Source organism: Capsicum annuum, unplaced genomic scaffold (assembly GCF_002878395.1).
Source record: "Capsicum annuum cultivar UCD-10X-F1 unplaced genomic scaffold, UCD10Xv1.1 ctg4774, whole genome shotgun sequence".
Taxonomy (NCBI): domain Eukaryota; kingdom Viridiplantae; phylum Streptophyta; class Magnoliopsida; order Solanales; family Solanaceae; genus Capsicum; species Capsicum annuum.
In genome coordinates, this window is record NW_025855406.1 from 56,592 (window position 1) to 81,287 (window position 24,696).

At 34.0% G+C, this 24,696-nt stretch overlaps 1 non-coding gene across 1 annotated transcript; it reads left to right on the plus strand.

Moving 5' to 3' along the window:
• Positions 1 to 2,349: 2,349 nt before the first annotated feature.
• On the plus strand, positions 2,350 to 2,456 carry LOC124892487. The gene has a single exon (XR_007050276.1). It is a non-coding gene; the product is annotated as a small nucleolar RNA R71 (small nucleolar RNA).
• The last annotated feature ends 22,240 nt before the right edge of the window (positions 2,457 to 24,696 follow it).

Consider the following 24,696-nt stretch of genomic DNA (forward strand, 5'->3'; position numbering starts at 1 on the left):
GTACTAGGAAGTGGTCCTTCAAAGTCCACGAGTTTAGTTTGCAGTAATCCATGCAGACTCTTTATCCTATGACCAGTCTGAGTGGAATCAGCTTTTTTTTTTCATTTGCAACCACTGTTATACCCCCTTTCTTAGGTATACATTGAAATGGACTTACCCATTTGCTATCAAAAATAGGGTACACTACTCCTGCGTCCAACTACTTAATAATCTCCTTTTTAACCATCTCCTACATTGGTGGATTCAAACGGCACTGGTGTTCAATGGTAGCAGTACAATCTTCTTCTAGTTGGATTTTATGCATACAGATGCCAGGAGGAATGCCAATAATATTTGGGATTGTCCATCCGATAGCTCTCTTGTGCCTATAAAGTACTAAGACAAGTGCATTCACCTGTTATTCTTCTAAATCAGCTGCAATAATAATTGGTAGCGTGCTTTCTTTCCCCAGAAACACATATCGTAAGTGACCTGGAAGCTCCCTCAATTCCAAAACTAAAGGTTCCTCAATAGATGGATTGGATGGTCACATTGGTCGATTAGCCAGATCAAGGTCAAGCCTTTTAGGAGCATAAGAATATGAGCCCAGACCAGGGCAAAAACTGTCTCTTCATACTCCTCAATGCCTTCGCTTTCATAGTTTATCACAACTGCAGCTAAAGGCTCTATCATAAGCTGTTCAGTTCTGGCTACATCCTATTCGTCCTCAAAATACACATTAACCACTAAAAACATACTTATTTACTTATGTTTGTTCATTGATCTTCCCATATCAAACCGTTCCTCTTTATCGTTTACCCTGAATAAGAGTTTATTCTCTCTCAAATAAATCAACACACTTTTGGTTGGGAGGAAAGGTCAACCCAAGATTATGATTATCTCGAAGTCCACCTCGCAATCTAGAATGACAAAGTATGCAGGGAATATGAAATTTGAAACTTTTACCAACACATCATACAGAATGCCAATGTGTTATTTTACTAATTTTTCAGCTATCACCAGCCTCATGTTGGTAGATGTGGAATTCCCCAAGCCTAACTTTTTGTAAATAGTCAACGACATCAGATTAACACTTGACCCCAAATCACATAGTGCTTTAGTAAATTTCATGGTTCCAATCGTGCAGGGAATAGTGACTCCACCTGGATCTGACTTTTTGTACATCAAGGTCCTTGTGGAAACGGCACTAAAATGGTGTAGATCTGTTTTTAGTTCGCAACTCACTGTTCGCTTCTTGGTAATAAGGTCTTTCATGGAATACCCTAGGATTTTCTCAAGTGCCTCAATCAAAGACACATTTATAGTCAATTGCTTTAGTATTGCTAGGAACTTGCTGAACTTTGCATCATCTGCCTTCTTTCTCAGCCATTGAGGAAAAGAAGGTGGTGGCTGTGGGATAGGTTTCAACACCATTTCCTTTTACTTCTCCTTGTTTGACATAACAACTGAACTATTTAGTTTCTCAGACTTCTCTGGGTGCAGTTCTGCTGGTTCTTCTGCAACTTCCTCAATATTCACAGCTTTGTCCACATCAAGGCCAGATAAAATCTTACTACTCCTTGTGGTTATTGCTAGATATAAATCGTTAGTCTTCTGATCCTGGGTGGTTTTAATAGGTGCAGTACCATTTTTTCCATGGTTTAGTGCTGAAGACAGTTGACTGATCTGTTCGTCTAGCTGCTAGATAGAAGTTGAATATGAGATAACCAATTGACTCATTATGGAAAATTCACTCCTCATACTAGCTACTCCAACATTGGTAGCCTCTACTCCTTTCAATAGTTCTTTCATTATATCTTTCATCGACCACTTTCCCGAAGTAGTTGCAGCAATTTCATGATTTCCCGCATGAACATACAACTCATTTTTGTCATTGCTGTATCTCCAATTTTTTTGCTCCCTATTTTTGTGATTAAGATTTCCATACCCATTCTGGCCTTAATTTCCTTTGCTAAAGTCTCAGAAACCTACCTGATTGGCAAAGTAGTTGACTTTTTCTTCAAGTTCCATATCAGCCCGATCCTGAATCATTATAACTTTTTCCTATTCCTTTCTTCCTGACAATAAGTGCTTGGTGAGTAGGTCTATTAGAGTCTTAAGATGGGCTATGTCTTGATCTTTCTCCTTATCTCTTTTGCACTATTCATCATTCATTCCAACAAGAATAGTTGGACTTGCCACCATAAAATCTCTAGTGTACCAAGCCCTACTTAATTTGGTCATCCTATTCAGCATATTAGCAGCATCTTAGAATGAGAGAGCAACAAATAACCCTCCAGCAGCGTTACCAGTGTCTTCATCACAGAGTTAAAAGCTCTGTACAGAGTCTCCATTAAATGTATGTCCATCATATTATGGTTCGGACACTGGGTCATCTTTTTCTTGAATCTCTCCTAAGTTTCATGTAAAGCCTCATTTGGAAACTGTCTGAAATTGTTGATCTCATCTCTTAATTTCACCCTTCTGGATGACAGAAAGAACCTTTCTAGGAAAGCTCCTCTCAACTTTCTCCAGTTGGTTATAGAGTCAGGTGTCAACTCATTTAGCCATAATGTAGCCTCTCCTGATAAGGACAACGAAAATAGCCTCAAATGGATAGCACTCTGGCTTACCCCCGGATTATCAAAGGACTTTGAAATGGTGACAAAATCCACCAGATATAGGTTAGGGTCTTCTCCATGAAGGCCTCCAAACAACCCCTTCAATTTTAAGAGCTGAATCATTATGCTAGTAATATTGAACTTTACTCTAGGTGCTAATGGAGGGGGAATGATCGTACCTATTTCCCCTGCTCCATCGATATCATCATCATCATCAATCTCATATTATAGCGGTTGTTCGACCATTCTACTCATGCAGCGAGGTTTTGGATTGAGTAGTGTTCAGTGTAACCTATAGGGATTCTTCAAATGAACAATAAAAAACAACCAAATGTAAATCAAGGAAACTTAACTATCAGTAAATTTTTGCACACAAAATTTTTAGTCTACAACCGTATTCCCCGGCAACGGTGCCATTTTTGATAATGCTCAAATTACACTCTTGAATGGGTGTAAGAAATCATTGTCATTATAAAACCCAACTAGGTTGGGGTCGAATACCATATGGAATAGGGTGTGAACTTTGTTTACAAAAGATTTTAGTGGTAGTTTACTACTTCTGAAATATGGGGGTTTAAGTTCACGATGTGTTAAATATCACTTTTAATACTTCAGTGTTTGTAATCAAGATAAATGGGAAACCATAGTTATGTTTACCAAGGATTTCAGAAATTGACAGATACTAGGTAATGCAAGAGATTCTCAGAATGAGTAGAACAACAGAATATCCCGGACGATTATACTATCTGACTTATATCTCGACCTCACCAGACAATTTATTATCTAATTCTCTCGAACTTATATAACTTATCTATTTCCAATAGGTTATTATCTCAGGTAGATTAATCCAGTTACAGCATTAATCATTAAACAGAAGGTTGGTAGCTTCTGCGTCCCTGTTGATAATTCACGTCCTCTAGCCTATTTCTTCGTTAGAAGCAAATAAAACCTAAGGCATAACCTAATGTTTGCAACCACTAGATTTTAGTTAAAAAATAGAATCTCAAGATGTTTTACTACTCTTTGAATCCGTTAAACACCTAGTATCATATCAAACCCTAATTCATGGATCCCATAACTCCGGCTTATGAAATTAGCCGCTCATAATTTAATGAAGGAAATAACAAGTTAAATTCATGATTATAATGATAAACTTATGAATGGGTAGAAAACAACAAGTAGTTCCTCTGATTTAATCGCAAGGTAGAAACCCTAAAAATAGCTGATACAAAAATAAAGAATAATTTATGAAATAAAGCAAAAATATGTCTCTCTTCTTAAAGTTGATGTCTGATAGGTGATTTTTTCTTTTTCTTTTTTTTTCAAAAACCCTAAAAGATGTTATTTATACTAAAACCTAATTAAGAAAATAAAATAACAAAATTAATAAAATTGTTCAAAATAGGTGACGCCCAGGCTGATTTCGTGTCAAGAAGTTGACGCTCTATCACGGATGGCATCAGAGAGGCTTCAGTTGCCTTCAGGTTCTATCTTAGGATGATGATGTGGCTAATGCCATATTAGGGATCTGATGGTGTATCACCAACGTCGTCAGATATCTTTTTCCCAAGCTAACTTTCTACTTAAGGCTGACACCATTCTTGATGCCTTATTATGACTTTGATTCCACATCACCGGCGTCATCAGAACAACTCCTCAAACTGCAACTCTCTGGCTAAGGTTGATGCCAATGCTAATAGGCTATCATGAGGCTGGCGACTTATCACGGAGGTCGTCCGCCGTGTTTTCTTCTATTTTGCTCAGATTTTCAACTCTTTTTCTCCATTATTGATTATTCTCATTTATTCAACCTTTTTCTACAATATCATGAGCAAACACATCAAAACAACAAGAGTTGCTTCATAATTCACAATTATTTTGAGCTTAAAAGCATTAAATGTGTTAGATTTTGCTCACATATTTATAACTAGATAGTCAATAGGACAAAACCCCATCGAACTCATACTTTTCCTAAAAAATATTGAATCATGTAAAACTAATAAGCTGCAAAATCAGAATGAATAGGTCCCCGAAGTATGAGGACTCACCAACTGTAGGATGTAGAAGGAGATGGTCGAGAAACTCACGCTGTTGGTACTGAGCTCCTAAACCTACATTATGAGACAATATAGCACATAGGCATATATAATTAGTACATTGAGGATATACTGAGTATATAGGGGTGAAATAGATAAGTAAAACATAATGTCATCAGCATAATTTATAAAACAATGCATGCTAACTTCTAATGACCCACATGAGCTGGAATATCTAAAATACTAAAATCTGAAATCATACTTTATAAATCTAGTGGTCATAACATTTAGTTCTGAAAACTGTACTAGTACTCTATTTTTAAATCATGATGTCAAAGTGTAGAAACGAATCACTTCTAAGTCTGAAATCTGAAAGCTAAAATCTATAACTCTTATCTTTTTGTAAAGAATAATTAGAATAAAATTATGAGCCTTTACACTTAGTTTTCTTAAAAGCTTCTCTGTTAATCTTTTGACTTTAACTGGAAGGGAAGTTCTTTGAACCGACATAAACCATATGAGCTAACATGAAATCCAACGTCACGTTACCCTAAGGGGAAAACTTCATAATGGGTAGAGGTTTCATACTCTTGCCAAGGAGTATAACCTAAGCTAAGTGATCACAGCTGTAACTGTCATCCACATAGAAATCGGAATGATCTGATAATCCATACCTACATTGGATATGTAGTTCTGTGAAATATAGGGAACAATAATCCTATACTTCTAGCTCAGTGCTAAATACTACTCCTATTAAGTTGCACTCATTCTGTTTGAAATCCCCTTTAAAACAAGGATAAGTGTTAATCTAAAACCAATTATGCTTTTATCTAATTAAGTCTTTAAATAAAGATATTCTAAATTTTGTTATCTATAATAAATTAGTAAAATGGATTCCAAATCTTAGTTAAGGATCAAAAAATCAATGATTGACTGAATTATCTGAAAATAATCTTATCATAAGATGCTTAAAGCATCATCTTTCTTAAAGTATTGACATATAATATTGGGATGATAACCCATGCATCACATACATCATAATGTATGATTAAACATCATAATAATCATGCTTGATAATGAAAAAAATGATAATTGATCTCAATATCTAGCAGTTACTGCAATAGGCATAAAAATAAGAAAATAGATATGCAATTCATCTTCTAAAACACTTAAAATCTCATAATCTTTAAATTAACAATAATGGGTATGAACCCTAAGTTGAAACCAATGTATAATAATTCAAAATCATATGAATCCATAATAAAAGGTAGTTTTGGGCATAATGATGGAAGCAATATCCTTGTTCACAAACCCCACATACCTTGATTGATAATTAGATAAATAAACTTGAATTATTGATTACTATTTGAGTTCTTGAAGATGAGTTCTTGATTATCTTATTTTGGTAATCCTCAATTTAGAGATTTCATGTAGAAAAAATGGTGGAATTTGATTTCTTAGAGAAGAAGCTTAGAACTCTAGGTTTTTTCTTTGAGAGAGAATTTATGAATACTGAGCATAATAGGCATCGTATGGGTTTAATCATGTGTTATTCACAAATTGGGAGCTTGGAAATTGACAAAAATACCCCTTTTAAACTTCTAAATAGAACCGAAAAAGGGAACAAAAATCCTGATTTGGCTGGCCACCACGATGAACCACTTTGGCAGTGGTTTACTAGAAAATTGATAAGTGGGAACTGGACGTCCCCCGCGACGTGGAGAAATCATGGCACGCCTTTGGAATGTCATTCTGTCCACTGGAACGATGCGCCACTATCGCATTGGTCAACTGAATTTTGACAACTTGGAGATTGTACCTCTCCGCGATGTGGTACAATGGTAGAGGTCTAATGGAATTGACAATTATGAAATTTTCCTTCACCGAGACATGGTGACTGCCCAATTGTCACACTTCTTTATTCAAAATACCCTAACTTCTCAATCGAGTATTAGATTAGGGAAAATTTGGTATCGATGGAAATCTTATCCTATTTTCTACACAATAAAGGGTTCGAAACTGGAAAATTCTACATGAAATCAAAAGGTATTCATTTTTTAAACTTAACCTTAAAATTCTAGGAACAAATTTATAATGCCCCAAAACCTGGTCCTGAGACATCACACGGTGCTCAAGACTACGAATAGCCTTAAGCTAACCCTGTCTGCCTGTTACTAAGTCTAAATTTTTTAATAAGGGAAATATAAAAATAAAAGTCATACTAAATGTAGAAAATTAACTTAAATATTTGAGGATAATCTTAACAAAGCATCTGAACATCGATACCGTAAGTTTGAATAATATCTTACAGTCTGACAAGGCTCTACTACTAATAACTAGAGAGTAACTAGGACAAATCCCCAGCTAACTCGAACTTTCTTAAAAGAAATGTCGAATCATTTAAAACTAATATGCTGCAAAATCAGAATGAATAGGTCCTCAAACTATGAGGACTCACCAACTGTAGGGTGTAGATAGTAATGTTCAAGCTACTCGCGCTGCTGATACTGAGCACCTAAACCTACATTATGAAACAATGTAGCACCTAAACATTTATGTGGATCAATACTTTGAGGATGTACTGAGTATATGGGGGTGAAACGCATAAGTAAAATATAATCTCCTAAGCATATTTTATAAATCAATGCATGCTAAATTTGAATCTCACATAAGTTGGAATATCTAACTTACTGAAATTTGAAATCATGAATAGAAAATCATAATTTATTAATCTAGTGGTCATAACATTTAGTTCTGAAAACTGTACTAGTACTCTGTCTTTAAATCATGATGTCAAAGTGTAGAAAGGGCTCACTTCTAAGTCTGAAATCTAAAAGCTAAAATCGGTAACTCTTATCTTTCTGTAAAGCATAATTTGAACAAAATTGTGAGCCTTTACACTTAGTTTTCTTAAAAGCTTTTCTTTTAATCTTTTACTTTAACTAGAAGGGAGGTTCTTCTAACCAACCTAAACCATGTGAGATAACATGGAATCCAACGTCACATTCTCCAAAGGGGAAAACCTCACAATTGGTAGTAGTGTCACACTCTTGCCAAGGAGTATAACCTGAGCTAAGTGATCACATCTGTAACTGTCATCCACATAGAAGTCGGAATAATCGGATAATCCGTACCTACATTGTCTATGTAGTTTTGTGGAAGATAGGGCACATTAATCCTACACTTCTAGCTCAGTACTAAAGATTACTCACATTAAGTTGCGCTCATTCCTTTGAAAATCCACTTGAAAACTAGCATTAGGGTTAATCTTAGACCAATTATGATTTTATCTGATTAAATCTCTAAATATAGATGTTCTAAATTCTATTATCTATAATAACATTGTAAAGTGGTTTCCAGATCCTATATGCGGATCAAAAGATTAAAGATTTACTAAATAATCTGAAAATAATCTGATCATAAGATGCTTAAAGCATCATCTTTCTTAATATATCGGCATATAATCTTGGGATGATAACCCATGCATCACATACATGTTAAAAAATCATAATAATTATGCTTGATAATGAAAACAGTGACAATTCATCTTAAAATGAGGTAATTACTGCAATAGGCATGAAAATAAGAAAATAGACCTGCAATTCATCTTATAAAATGCTTGAAATCTCATAATCTTGCAGCTAACAATAATAGGTATCAACCCTAAGTTGAAACTCATGTATAATCATTCAAAATCATATGAATCTGTAATTAAAAGCTAATTTTGGGCACAAGGATGGATGAAGTATCCTTGTTGATAAACCAAACATACCTTGATTGATAATTACATGAAGAAACTTGAATTATTGATTCTTATTTGAGTTCTTGAAGATGAGTTTTTCATTATCTTGTTTTGGGAATCCTCAATTTAGAGCTTTCTTGGAGAAAAAAAGGAGAAATTTGATTTTTTAGAGAAAAAGCTTTGAACTCTAGAGTTTTTATTTGAGAGAGAATTGATGAATAATGAGCATAATAGGACTAGAATGGGTTTAATCTTTTGTTATTCGCTAATTGGATGCTCGGGAATTGACCAAAATACCCCTTTTAAACTTCTAAACAAAATTGGAAATGGGAACAAAAATTCCAATTTGGTTAGCCACCACAATGCGCCACTATGGCGGTGGTTTACTTGAAAATAGACAAGTGGGAACTGACACGGAGCAATCGCGGCATATCTTTGGAATGCCATTCTAGCCATTGGCGCGACGCACCACTATCGTGTTGGTCTACTAGATTTGGACAACTGGGAAATTATACCTCTCCGCAATGTGTTACAATTGTAGATATCCCTTAGAATTAACAATTATGAAATTGACTTGCCAGTTGGCACACTGCTTTATAAAAAATGATCTAACCTCTCAACCGACTATTGGGTTTGGGCGATTTAGGTATCGATGGAATGCTTATCCAATTTTCTACATAATAGTGGGTCCTAATATGGAAAATTCTACATGAAATAAAAAGGTATTCGTTTCTGAAACTTACTCTTAACATTCTAGGATCAAATTTGTAATGCCTCAAAACCTGGTCCTAAGACGTCACACAGTGTTCAAGACTACAAGTAGCCTTAAGAAAACATTATCTGCCTGTTACTAAGTCTGAATATTATATTAATGGAAATATAGACATAGAAGTCATACTAAATATAGAAAACTAACTGAAATATCTGATAATAATCTGAACAAAAAGTCTAAACATCAATACGGTAAGTCTGAATAATATCTAGCAGTCTTACATGCTTCTACTACTAATAACTAGATAGTCACTAGGACAAACCCCCATCTAACTCGAACTTTCTTATAAAAAATGTTGAATCAGGTAAAACTAGTAAGCTGTAAAATTAGAATGAATAGGTCCCCAAACTGGAGATGGTCGAACTACTCACGCTGCTGGAACTGAGCACCTGAACCTACATTATGAGACAATATAGCGTATAGACATTTATGTGGATCAGTACTTTGAAGATATCTTGAGTATATGAGGTTTAAAAGCATAAGTAAAACATAGTATCATCAGCATAATTTATAAAACAATGCATGCTAAATGTAAATGACTCACATAAGTTGGAATATTTGAAATACTAAAATCTGAAATCATAAATAGTAAATCATACTTTATAAATATAGTGAGTCATAACATTTAGTTCTGAAAACTGTACTAGTACTCTATCTTTAAATCATGATGTCAAAGTACAGAAAGGATTTACTTCTAAGTCTAAAATCTGAAAGCTGAAATATGTAACTCTTATCTTTCTGTAAAGCATAATCTGAATAACATTGTGAGCCTTTACACTTTGTTTTCTTAAAATCTTTTCCTCAACTAGAAGAGAGGTTTTTCTAATGACATAAACCATGTAAGCTAACATGGAATCCAATGTCACGTTCCCCTAAGGGGAAAACCTCACCATGGGTAGTGGTGTCATACTCTTTCCAAGGAGTATAACTTGAGCTAAGTGATCCCATCTGTAACTGTTATCCACATTGAAGTCGGAATAATCTAATAATCCATACCTGCTTGTCTATGTAGTTTTTTGGAAGATAGGTCACATTAATCCTACACTTCTAGATTCGTTCTAAATACGGGTCACATTAAGTTGCACTCATTCTGTTAATAAAATCCACTTTAAAACTAGAATAAGGGTTAATTTGAAACCAATTATGCTTATATCTGATTAAATCTTTAAATAAAGATGTTCTAAATTCTATTATCTAAAATAAATATGCAAAGTGGATTTCAAATCTTATCTGAGGATCAAAAGATCAAAGATTTACTAAATAATCTAAATATAGTGTGATCATAAGATGCTTAAAGCATCATCTTTCTTGAAATATCAATATATAATCTTAGAATGATAACCCATCCATCACACATATGTTAAAACATCATAATAATCATGCTTGATAATGAAAACAATGATGATTTATCTCAAAATCTTGAAATTTCTGCAATAGGCATAAAAATAAGAAAATAGACATGCAATTCATCTTCTAAAATACTTGAAATATCATAGTCTTGCAATTAACAATAATGGGTATGAACCCTAAGTTGAAACTCATGTATAATTATTCAAAATCATATGAATTTATAATTAAAAGCTAGTTTTGGGCACAATGATAGAAGAAGTATCCTTGTTCATAAACCCCATATTTAATTAGATGAAGAAACTTGAATTATTGATTCCTATTTGACTTCTTGAAGTGGAGTTCTTGATTATCTCTTTATGGGAATCCTCCATTTAGAGTTTTCTTGGAGAAAATATAGTGGAATTTGATTTCTTAGAGAAGAAGCTTTGAACTCTAGGGTTTTTATTTGAGTGATAATTGATGAATAATGAGCATAATAGGCATAGAATGGTTTTAATCTTGTGTTTTTCACGACTTGGGGGGTTGGGAATTGACCAAAATACCCCTTTTAAACTTCTAAAAGAAACTGGAAAGGAAAAAACTCCAAATTTGGCTTGCCACCATGATGTGCCACTATGACTGTGGCTTACTGGAAAATGGACAACTGGGAACTGAACGTCCCCCGCAATGTGGAGAAATTGCAACATGCATTTAGAATGTTATTCTGTCCACTATGCGCTATTATCGTGTTGGTCTACTATATTTGTACAATTAGGAAATTGTACCTCTTCACAAAGCGGTACAATTGAAGAGGTCCACTGGAATTGAGAATTATGAAGTTTTCCATAACAGCGATGCAGTGACTATCTTGTTAGCACACGGCTTTACTAAAAATGCCCTAACTTCTGAATCGAGTAACAGATTTGGGCAAATTTGGAATCGATGGAAAGGTTATCCTATTTTCTACACAATGGAGGGTCCAAATATGGAAAATTCTACATGAAATTTAAAGGTATTCATTTTTGAAACTTACCCTTAACATTCTAGGAACGAATTTGTAATGCCCCAAAACATGGTCCTTATATGTCACACAGTGCTCAAAACTACGAGTAGCCTTAAGCTAACCCTGTCTACCTTTTCCTAAGTCTTAATCTTATATAAGGGAAATATAGACTAGAAGTCGTAATAAATGTGGAAAACTAATTGAAATATCTGAGAATAATCTGAACACAGCATCTGAACATCAATACTGCAAGACTAAATAATATCTAGAAGTTTGACAAGCCTCCACTACTAATAACTAGATAGTCACTAGGACAAACCCCCAGCTAACTCAAACTTTCTTAAAAGAAATGTTAAATCATGTAAAACTAATAAGATGCAAAATCAGAATGAATAGGTCCTTGAACTATGAGGACTCACCAATTGTAGGATGTAGATGGAGATGCTCGAACTACTTACACTGCTGGTACTGAGCACCTGAACCTATATTATAAGACAATATAGCACATAGATATTTATATGGATCAGTACTTTGAAGATATCCTGAGTATATGAGGGTGAAATGCATAAGTAAAACATAATGTCATCAGCATAATTTATAAAATAATGCATGCTAAATCCTAATGAATCACATAAGCTTGAATATCTGAAATACAAAAATCTGAAATCATGAATAACAAATTATACTTTATAACTATAGTGGTCATAACATTTAGTTCTGAAAACTGTACTACTACTCTGTCTTTAAATCATGATGTCGAAGTGTAGAAAGAAATCACTTCTAAGTCTGAAATATGAAAGCTAAATCTGTAACTATTATCTTTCTGTAAAGAATAATCTAAATAAAATTGTGAGCCTTTACACTTAGTTTTCTTAAAAGATTTTCTATTAATATTTTACTTTAATAGAAGGGCAGTTCTTCTAACCGACATAAACCATATGAGCTAACATGGAATAGAACATCACGTTACTTTAAGCGGAAAACCTCAAATGGGTAGAGGTGTCATACTCTTGCCAAGGAGTATAACCTAAGCTAAGTAATCACATCTGTAACTGTCATCCACATAGAATTTAGAACAATCTGATAATATGTACCTATGTTGGCTACTTGGTTCTGTGGAAGATAGGGCAAATTAATCATACACTTCTATCTCAGTGCTAAATACTACTCCTATTAAGTTGCACTCATTTATTTTGAAATCCATTTAAAAACTAGAATATGGGTTTCATCTGAAACCCATTATGCTTTTATCTGATTAAATCTTTATATAAAGATGTTCTAAATTCTGATATCTATAATAAATCTATAAATTGGATTCCAAATCTTATTTGAGGATCGAAATATCAAAGATTTGTTGAATAGTCTAAAAATAATCTAATCATAAGATGCTTAAAGCATCATCTTTCTTGAAATATCAACAGAAAAACTTGGGCTTGATAACCCATGCATCACATACATGTTCAAATATCATAATAATCATGCTTGATAATGAAAACAATGATAAGTCACCTCAAAATTTGGAAATTACTGCAATAGGCATGAAAATATGAAAATAGACATGCAATTCATCTTTTAAAACATTTGAAATCTCATAATCCTGCAATGAACAATAATGGGTGTGAACCCTAAGTTGAAAGTCATGTATAATCATTCAAAATCATTTGAATCTGTAATTAAAAGCTAGTTTTGGGCTCAAGGATGGAAGAAGTATGTTCATAAACTCCACAAACCTTGATTGGTAATTAGATAAAGAAACTTGAATTATTGATTCCTATTTGAGTTCTTAAAGATAAGTTCTTGATTATCTTATTTTGAGAATCCTCAATTTAGAGATTGCTTGTATAAAAAATGGTGGAATTTTATTTCTTGGAGAAGAACATTTAAACTCTAGTGTTTTTATTTGAGAGAGAATTAATGAATAATGAGAATAATAGGCACAAAATGTGTTTAATCTAGTGTTATTCACAAATTGGGGGCTTGGAAATGGAGGAAAATACCCCTTTTAAACTTCTAAACTAAACTGGAAAAGAGAACAAAAATCCTGATTTGGCTGGCCACCGCGACGCGCCACTATGGCGGTGGCTTACTGGGAAATTAAATAGTGGGAACGGGATGTCCCTCGCGACACGGAGCAATCGTGAAACTCCTTTAGAATGCCATTCTGGCCACTGGCGTGACACCCTACTATCGCGTTGGTCTACTGGATTTGGACAACTCGGAAATTGTACCTCTCCGCAATGTAGTACAATCATAGAGGTCCGCTAGAATTGACAATTATGAAATTGTCCTTCACCATGATGCGGTGATAGCCCAGTTGGCACACTATTTTAGTAAAATTTCCCTAACTTCTCAATCGAGTATCGGATTTGGGTGAATTTGGTATTGATGGAAAGCTTATTCAATTTTCAACACAAAGGAGGGTCCAAATATGGAAAATTCTTAATGAAATATAAAGGTATTAATTTTTGAAAATTATCCTTAATATTCTAGGAACAAATTTGTAATGCCTCAAAACCTGGTAACGAGATGTCACAATGTGCTCAAAACTACGAGTAGCCATAAGCTAACACTGTCTGCCTGTTCTTAATTTCGAATCTCATAATAAGGGAAATATAGACATATAAGTCATACTAAATATGAAAAACTAACTGAAATATCTGAGAATAACAATAAATAAAGAGTCTGAACATCAATACCATAAGTATGAATAATATCTTGCAGTCTGACAAGCCTCTACTACTAATAAAAAGAGAGTCTCTAGGCCAAACGCCCAGCAAACTCAAACTGTCTAAAAAAATGCTGAATTATGTGAAACTAATAATTTACAAAATCAAAATAAACAGGTCCCCAAACTATGAGGACTCACCAACTATAGGATGTAGATAGAGATGCTCGAACTACTCACGCTACTGATACAGAGCACCTGAACCTACATTATGAAATAGTGTAGCACACAGACATATATGTGGATTGGTACTTTGAGTATGTATTAAGTATATGGGGGTGAAAGGCATAATTAAGTCATAATCTCATCATCATAATTTAGAAAATAATGCATGCTAAATGTAAATGAATCACATAAGCTGGAATATTTAAAATACTAAAATCTGAAATCATAATTTTATAAATCTAGTGAGTCATAACATTTAGTTATAAAAACTGTACTAGTACACTGTCTTTAAATCAAGATGTCAAAGTGTAGAAAGGACTCACTTCTATGTTTGAAATTTGAAAACTAAAATCTATAACTCTTATCTTTCTGTAAAACATAATTTGAATAAAATTGTAAGCCTTTACAGTTAGTTTTCTTAAAAGTTTTTCTTTTAATCTTTTAATTTATCAAGAAGGGAGGTTCATCTAACCGACATAAAACATATGAGCTAACATGGAATCCAATGTTATGTTTCCTTGAGGGGGGAAAACTCACAATAGGTAGAGGTGTAATACTCTTGCCAAGGAGTATAACCAGAGTTAAGTGATCACAGCTGTAACTGTCATCCATATAGAAGTCAGAAAAATTTGATAATCCGTACCTACATTGGCGACCTCGTTCTGTGGAAGATAGGTCACATTAAACCTACACTTCTAGATCAGTGCTAAATACTACTCCCATTAAGTTGCACTCATTCTGTTTAAAATCCACTTTAAAACTAGCATAAGGGTTAATCTGAAACCAATTATGCTTTTGTCTTATTAAATCTTTAAATAAAGATGTTTAAATTATATTATCTATAATAAATCTGTAAAGTGGATTTGAAATCTTATTTGAGGATCAAAAGATCAAAGATTTACTGAATAATCTGAAATAATCTAATTTCATAAGAGGTTTAAAGAATTATATTTATTGAAATATCAACATATAAATATGGGCTTGACAACCCATGCATCACATACATGTTAAAATATCATAATAATCATGCTTGATAATGAAAACAACGATAGTTCATCTCAAAATATGGAAATTACTGCAATATACACGAAAATATGAAAATAGACATGTAATTTAGCTTCTAAAACACTTGAAATCTCATAATCTTCCAATTAAAAATAATGGGCATGAAACCTAAATTGAAACTCATGTATAGTAATTCAAAATCATATGAAACTGTAATTAAAATATAGTTTTAGGCACAAGGATGGAAGAAGTATCCTTATTCATAAACTCCACATATCTTGATTGACAATTAGATGAAGAAACTTGAATTATTGATTTCTATTTGAGTTCTTAAAAATGAGTTCTTGATTATCTTGTTTTGGGAATCCTCAATTTAGAGCTTTCTTGGAGAAAAAATGGTGGAATTTGATTTTTTGAAGAAGAAGCTTTGAACTCTAACTTTTTATTTGAGAGAGAATTGATGAATAATGAGCATAATAGGCATTGAATGGGTTTAATCTTGTTTTATTCATGAATTGGGGTCTTGGGAATTGACCAAAATACCCCTTTTAAACTTCTAAATGGAACTAGAAAAGGGAACAAAAATCCCGATTTGGCTGGCCACCACAATACACCACTATGGTAGTGGCTTACTGGAAAATGGACTTGTGGGAACTGGACGTCCACCATTTCACGGAGGAATCGCGGAACGCCTTTGGTGTGCCATTCTATCCACTAGCGCGATGCGCCACTATCGCGTTGGTCTACTAGATTTGGTCAACTAGGAAATTGCACCTCTTCGCGATGAGGTACAATTACAGAGGTTCATTGGAACTGATAATTATGAAATTGTCCTTCACTACGAAGTGGTGACAGCCCAGTTAGCACATAACTTTACTAAAAATTCTCTAACTTCTCAACCGAGTACTGAATTTGGGCGAATTTGGTATCGATGGAAGAGTTATCCAATTTTCTACATAATAGATGGTCCAAATCTAGAAAATTCTAAATGAAATAAAAAGTTATTCATTTTTTAAACTTAGCCTTAAGATTTTAGGAACAAATTTGTAATGCCCCGAAACCTGGTCTCGAGACGTCACATGGTGCACAAAACTATGAGTAGCCTTAAGCTAAACCTGTCTACCCATTACTAAGTTTGGATCTCATAATAAGTGAAATATAAACATAGAAGTCTTGCAAAATATGGAAAACTGACTGAAATATCTGAATAAAGCATCTGAACAACAATGCCGTATGTCTGAATAATATCTAGCAGTCTGACAAGCCTCTACTGCTAATAACTAGAGAGTTACTGGGACAAAGGCCCAGCTAACTTGAACTGTCTAAAAAGAAACGTGGAATCATGTAAAACTAATAAGCTGCAAAATCAGAATAAAGAGGTGCTCGAACTATGAGGACACACCAACTATAGGATGTAGATGAAGATGATCAACTAGTCATGCTGCTCATATTGAGCACCTGAACCTACATTATGAGACAATGTAGCACATAGAAATATATATGGATCAGTACTTTGAGAATATACTGAGTATATAAGGATGAAATGCATAAGTAAAACATAATATCATCATCATAATTTATAAAACAATGCATGCTAAATGTAAATGACTTACATAAGATGGAATATCTTAAGTACTAAAATCTAAAATCATGAATAACAAATCATACTTTTTAATTCTAGTGAGTTATAACATTTAGTTCTGAAAACTGTACTAGTACTCTGTCTTTAAATCATGATGTAAAAGTGTATAAAGAACTCACTTCTAAGTCCAATAGATGAAGGACGAAATTTGTAACTCTTAACTTTCCATAAAGCATAATCAATATAAAATTGTGAGCCTTTACACTTTATTTTTTTAAAAGCTTTTCTGTTAATCTTTTACTTTATCTAGAAGTGAGATTCTTCTAACCGAGATAAACAATGTCATCTAACATGAAATCCAACGTCACATTTCGATAAGGGAAAACCTCACAATGGGTAAAGGTGTCATACTCTTGCCAAGGAGTATAACCTGAGTTAAGATATCACATTTGTAACTATCATCCACATAGAAGTCAGAATAATTAGATAATCTATTCTTACATTGTCTATATAGTTTTGTGGAAGATAGGTCACATTAATCCTACACTTCTAGCTCAGTTCTAAATACTACTCCCATTAAGTTGCGCTCATTCTATTTGAAATCCACTTTAAAAATAGCATAAGGGTTTCTTCTGAAACCAATTATGCTTTTATCTGATTAAATCTTTAAATAAAGGTGTTCTAAATTTTGATATCTATAATAAATCTATAAATTTGATTCCAAATCTTATTTGAGGATCAAAATATCAAAGATTTACTGAATAATCTGAAAATAATCTGATCATAAGTGGCTTAAAGCATCATCTTTCAAGCAATATCAATATATAAACATGGGCTAGTTAACCTATGAATCACATACATGTTAAAACATTACAATAATTTTGCTTGATAATGAAAACAACGATAATTCATCTCAAAATTTGGAAATTGGTGCAATAAGCATGAAAATATGAAAATAGACATGCAATTCGTCTTCAAAAACACTTGAAATCTCATAATCTTACAATTAACAATAATGTGTGTGAACACTAAGTTGAAACTCGTGTATAATCATTCAAAATCATATGAATCTATAATTAAAAGTTAGTTTTGAGCACAAGGATGGAAGAAATATCCTTGTTGATAAACCCCTCATACCCTGATTGATAATTAGATGAAGAAACTTGAATTATTTATTCCTATTTGAGTTCTTGAAGATGAATTGTTGATTATCTTAATTTGGGAATCCTCAATTTAGAGATTTCTTGGAGAAAAAATTATGGAATTTAATTTGTTGGAGAAGAAGCTTTGAACTCTAGGGTTTTTATTTGATAGAGAATTGATGAATAATTAGCATAATAGGTATACAATGGGTTTAATCTTGTGTTATTCCCGAATTGGGGGATTGGGAATTGACCAAAATACCCCTTTAAAACTTCTAACAGAACTGGAAAATGGAACAAAAATCCTGATTTGGCTGGCCACTATGACACGCCACTATGGTGATGGCTTACTAGAAAATGGATTAGTGGGAACTAGACATCCCTCGCGACACAGAGCGATCGCGGCACACATTTTGAATGTCATTCTAGCCACTAGCACGACGCACCACTTTTGCGTGCGTCTACTGGATTTGGACAACAGGGAAATTGCACCTCTCCACGATGTGGTACAATCGTAGAGGTCCACTAGAATTGACAATTACGTAATTGTCCTTCATAGTGATGCGGTGACTGCCCAGTTGGCAAATTGCTTTACTAAAAATGTCCTAATTTCTCAATCTAGGATCGGATTTGCAAAAATTTGGTATCGATGGAATACTTATCCAATTTTCTACACAATGGAGGGTCCAAATTAAGGAAAATTCTACTTGAAATAAAAAATATATTCATTTTTTAAAATTACCTTTAATATTCTAGGAACGAATTTATAATGCCCCGAAATCTAGCCATGAGAAGTCACACGATGCTTAAGACTACGAGTAGCCTTAAGCTAACCCTGTCTGCCTATTACTATGTTTGAATCTCATAACAAGGTAAATATAGACATAGAAGTCATACTAAATGAGGAAAACTAACTAAAATATCTAAGAATAAACTGAATAAAGTGTCTGAACATCAATAACATAAGTATAAATAATATCTAACAGTCTGACAAGCCTCTACTACTAATAACTAGAGTGTCACTAGGAAAACCCCCAATTAACTTGAGGTTTCTTTAAAGAAATGTTGAATCATGCAAAACTAATAAGCTATAAAATCAGAATGAACAGGTCCCCGAATTATGAGGACTCACCATATGTAGGATGTAGATGGAGATGCTCGAACTACTCACGCTACTGATAGTAAGATCCTGAACCTACATAAAGAAATAATGTAGCACATAGACATATATATGGATTAGTACTTTCAGGATTTACTAAGTATATGGTAGGGAAATGCATAAGTAAAACATAATTTTTAAAACAATGCAAGCTAAATATAAATAACTCATATAAGATGGAATATCTGAAATACTGAAATCAGAAATCATGAATAGGAAAACATACTTTATAAATCTAGTAAGTTATAACATCTAGTTCTAAATTTGTGCTAATGTTCTGTTGAAAATCATACTATCTAAGTATAGAAAGGACTTACTTCTGTAACTGAAATCTAAAAGCTGAAATCTGTAGCTAATATCTTTCTTTAAAGCATGATCTTAGTAAATTTGTGAGACTTTACCCTTAGTTTTGTTAAAAGATTTTCTATTAATCTTTTAATTTATTAGTAGGGAGATTCTTTTAACCCACATAAATCATGTGAGCTAACATGGATTCCAATGTCTTATTCCCCCAAAGCGAAAACCTCATGATAGGGAGAGGTGTCATACTCTTGCCAGGGAGTATAACCTACTGTTCATGTGATCGACCACAAGGTAAATATTTTATCCATATTGGAATGGAAATAATTTGATAATCTGTACCTACGTTGGCTACGTAGTTCAGCGGAAGATAGGGCATGCTAATCCTATACTTCTCGCTCAGTACTAAATACTACTCCCTTTAAATTTGTATGCTCGTGCTGTTGGAAATCCACTTTAAAAACTAGCATAAGTGTTTATATAAAACCAATTATGCATTTATCTAGTTAAATCTGTGAATAAAGTTGATCTAAACTCTACAATATGTAAAAAATATGTAAATTGGATTCCATAACTAAACTAAGGATCAAAAGATCAAAGCTATGCAGTAAATATAAAATAAATTTGATCATAAGATGCTTAAAGCATCATCTTTCTTGAAATATCAACATATAAACTTGGGCTTGATAAACCATGCATCAAATACATGTTAAAACATCATAATAATCATGCTTTATAATGAAAATAATGATAACTCACCTCAAAATCTGGAAATTACTGCAATAGGCATGAAATATGAAAATAGACATGCAATTCATCTTCTAAAATACTTGAAATCTCATAATCTTGCATATAGCAATAATGGGTATGAACCCTAATTAATATATCATGAGTATTCATTAAAAATCATATGAATTTGTAATTAAAACTTGGGTTTGTTCACAAGGAAGAAAAAAGATCCTTGTTCCTAAACTCCACATACCCTGATTGATGATTAGATGAAGAAACTTTAATTATTGACTCCTATTTGAGTTCTTGAAGATGAGTTCTTGATTATTTTGTCTTGGGATCCTCAATTTTGAGCTTTCTTGGATAAACGATGGCGGAATCAATTTCTTAGAGAAGAAGCTTTTGAGTTCTAGGGATTTTGTTTGAGACAAAATTAATGAATAATGTGTAATTGGCTTAGAATGGGTTTAATATCATGTCTTGGACGGATTGGGGCTTGAGAATTGTCCGAAATACCCCCTTTAAACATCTAAACAGAACTGGAAAAGAGAACCAAAATCTCAATTTTATAGGTCACCATGATATGCCACAATCACTGTGGCTCACAAGATAAGGGTCATTTGGGAATTGGAAACTCTTCGCGATACGGAGATATCATGGTGCCCCTTTGGAATGCCATTTTGACCATCATCGTGATGCGGTGAAATCCCATAGGCTTACTAAAAATTGAAAATTGAAAAAATAGACATCTCCACGATGCATCAATTTTTTGGAGGTCTACTGGTTGTCCTTTACCGTGATGTGGTGACTGCCTAGATGGCACATTACTTACTAAAAATGCCCTAACATCTTCACCGAGTGTTGTATTTAGGACAATTTGGTATCGATGGAAAGCTTATTCAATTTCCCACACCATGGAATGTCTAAATCTAGAAAATTTCATATGAAATAAAAAGGTATTCATTTTAGAAGCTAATCCTTAACATTCTAGGGATGAAATTAAGCAGGGAAAAGTACGCGATATTACAATATCCCCCCCTTGGGAGCATTCATCCTCAAATGTGGCTAGTTAAGCTAAAAATACTGAGGAATCTGAGGCTATAAACTATTATGCACAACTGATATAAACCTAAAGACTAAATCTAAAGCATACTGGGCTTCTAAACTGATTTGTGAGTGCATGAGGTGACATGAAAATAACTATATAGCTGAATCTGAGACTGGGAAAAGAACTAAATGAAGGAAAACTATTACCTTCAGCTGAATCTGAGTTCGTGGAGAAGAGATGAGGATATTTGGTATGTATGTCTGCTTCTGCTTCCCAAGTATCACCCTCCACGGACTGATTTCGCCACAGAACTTTGACCAAGGTAACTTCTTTGTTCCATAGTCTATGGATCTGATGATCAAGAATCTCTACTGGAACTTCTTCGTAAGAAAGAAAATGTGAATATCTGTACTTTCTAGAGGAATTAAAATGGCTGAAGCTTCCATTCCCTTCTTCAGCGAGGAAACATGGAATACTGGATGAACTAAGGATAAATCCGCGGGTAGCTCAAGCTCATAGGCTACCTTCCCAACATAACTCGAAATCCAGAAGGGGCCTGCATATCGGGGACAAAGCATCCCCTTCTTGCTAAATCTCTTCACCCTTTTTATAGGTGAAACTTTTAAATACATAAGATCATCAACCTCAAACTCAAGATCTATTCTTCTTATGTTTGCATAAGATTTTCGACGAATCTATGATGCTTTCAATCTCTCTCTAATCAACCAAACTTTTTTCATAGCTTTAAACACCATGTCTGGCCTAATCAAAGTGGCTTCACCCACTTTGAACCAACCAACTGGCGATATATATCTCTGTATATAAAGATCCTCAAAAGGAGCCATCTGAATACTAGCATGATAACTATTATTATAAGCGAACTCAATTAACGACAAATGTTCATCCCAACTACCTTTGAAATAAAGAACACATGCCCTCAACATATCCTCTAGAGTCAGAATGGTCCTCTCTGCCTGACCATCTATCTGTGGATGAAACGCTGAACTAAGATGAGCTTTGGTACCAAGACCCTTCTAAAGGGCTTTCCAAAACTGAGCAGTAAACTGAGTACCCTATCTGAGATGATGGACAGAGGAACTCTATGAAATCTGACTAACTCTCTGATGTATAGCTCAGCATAATCTTCAACTGTGTAAGGCATGTGAACTAGTAAGAAATGCACTGACTTAGTCAATTTGTCTACTATCACCCAGATCAAATCACGTTGAAGACGCGAATGGGGTAAACCAGTCATAAAATCTATATTCACCGTATCCCACTTCCTAGTGGGGATACCAAAATCTTACGACGTACCACCAGGTCTTTGGTGTTCAACCTTAACCTATTTACAAGTTTCAAACTTAGGTACAAACTCTGCTATATCTCTTTTCATGCAACTCCACTAATAAATTTTCTGTAAGTCATGATACATCTTGGTAGCTCCTGGATGAATGGAGTAACACGCACCATACACTTCTACCATAATCCGGTCCCTCAAATCATAAACACATGGTACACATAATCTATTCTGGTATCCTAACACGCCATCTCCCCTTTGGGAGAAAACCTTTACCTTTTGGTCTTTACCTGACTCCTTCAGTTTTACCAAACTAGAATCCATATTTTTCTTCTCTTTCACTTCTAAAACTAGAGAAGATTCAGAACTACTCTAAACCCAACCATTCACTTAAGATGAATCAACTAACCTCACACCCTATCTAGCTAACCGGTGAACTTCCCAAACTAACTCCTTCTTATTATTCTCTACATGAGTAACACTACCCATGGACAATCTAATAAGGGTGTCTGCCACTACATTGGCCTTGCTCGGATCATACAATACACTCATATCATAATTCTTCAATAATTCTAACCACCTTCTCTGATGTAGATTCAACTCCCTCTGAGTAAACACATACTGAAAGCTTTTCTGATCTATAAACACATTAACATGCACCCCATAGTCTCCTGATTTTCAAAGCAAACACAACAACAACTAATTCAAGATCATGGGTTGGGTAATTTTTTTCATGAGGCTTAAGTTGTCTAGAGGCATAGGCTATGACCTTACCTCTACGCAACAAAACATAACCAAACCAATTCCAAAGGCATCACAATACCCAACAAAATCATCTATACCATTAGGTAATGCTAACATAGGGACTGAAGTGAGTTAAGTTTTCAACTCCTTAAAACTCTTCTCATAGAAATCTAACTACTGAAATTTAACTTTCTTCTGTGCCAATCTAGACATAGGAGACACAATAGATGAAAATCCCTTAATAAAATTTTGATAATAACCCGCTAGACCTAAGAAACTGCTAATGCCTGATAGAGGGATAGCTCTAGGCTAATTTCTTATGGCTTCTATCTTTTGGGGATCAACTATAATACCGACATTGGTAATAATATTGCCAAGGAAAGCTACAGATCTTAGCCAAAATTCATACTTACTGAATTTGGCAAAAAATAGTGGTGTCTAAGAGTCTGTAACACAATTCTAAGATGGTCTGCATGATCATCCTAACTACGAGAGTAGACAACAATATCATCGATAAAGACTATAACAAATATATCTAAATAATATTTGAACACTATGTTGATCAAGTCCATGAAAGCTGCTGGGGCATTTGTTAGTCCGAAGGACATGACTAGAAACTCAAAATAACCATTATGGGTTCTGAAAGCTGACTTTGGAATAGCACACTCCCTTACTCTAAGATGATGATAACTAGATCTAAGGTCTGTCTTTAATAAATAACTTGCACCTTGGAGTTAATCAAATAAGTCATCAATTCTAGGAAAGGGATATTTGTAATTGACCATGACTTTATTCAACTGATGATAGTCAATGCATATACGCAAAGAACTATCTTTCTTTCATATAAATAGGATGGGAGCGACCCATGGAGAAACACTAGGCCTTATGAAACCTTTATCTAGAAGTTCTTTGAGTTTGTCTTTCAACTCTTTAAGATTGGCAAGATCCATACGATATAGAGGTATAGAAATAGTCTGAGTATCTGGAAGAAGGTCAATCTCAAATTTTATTTCCCTATTAGGAGGAACCCCTGGCAGTTCTTCGACAAAAACATCAGGAAACTCATTGACTACACTGACTGATTGAACTATTGGAGTCTCAGACTTAGTGTCTTTGACTTAAACTAGATGATAGATACACCATTTGGAAATCAACTTTTTATCTTTAAGATAAGATATAAAATGACTCTTGGGAGATACTGAATTACCTTTAAACTCAAAGACTGGATCATCTAGGAATTAGAACTTCACCACTCAGGTGCGATAATGTACGGAGGTATAACAAGAATAGACCAATCCATACTATGAATAAGATCAAA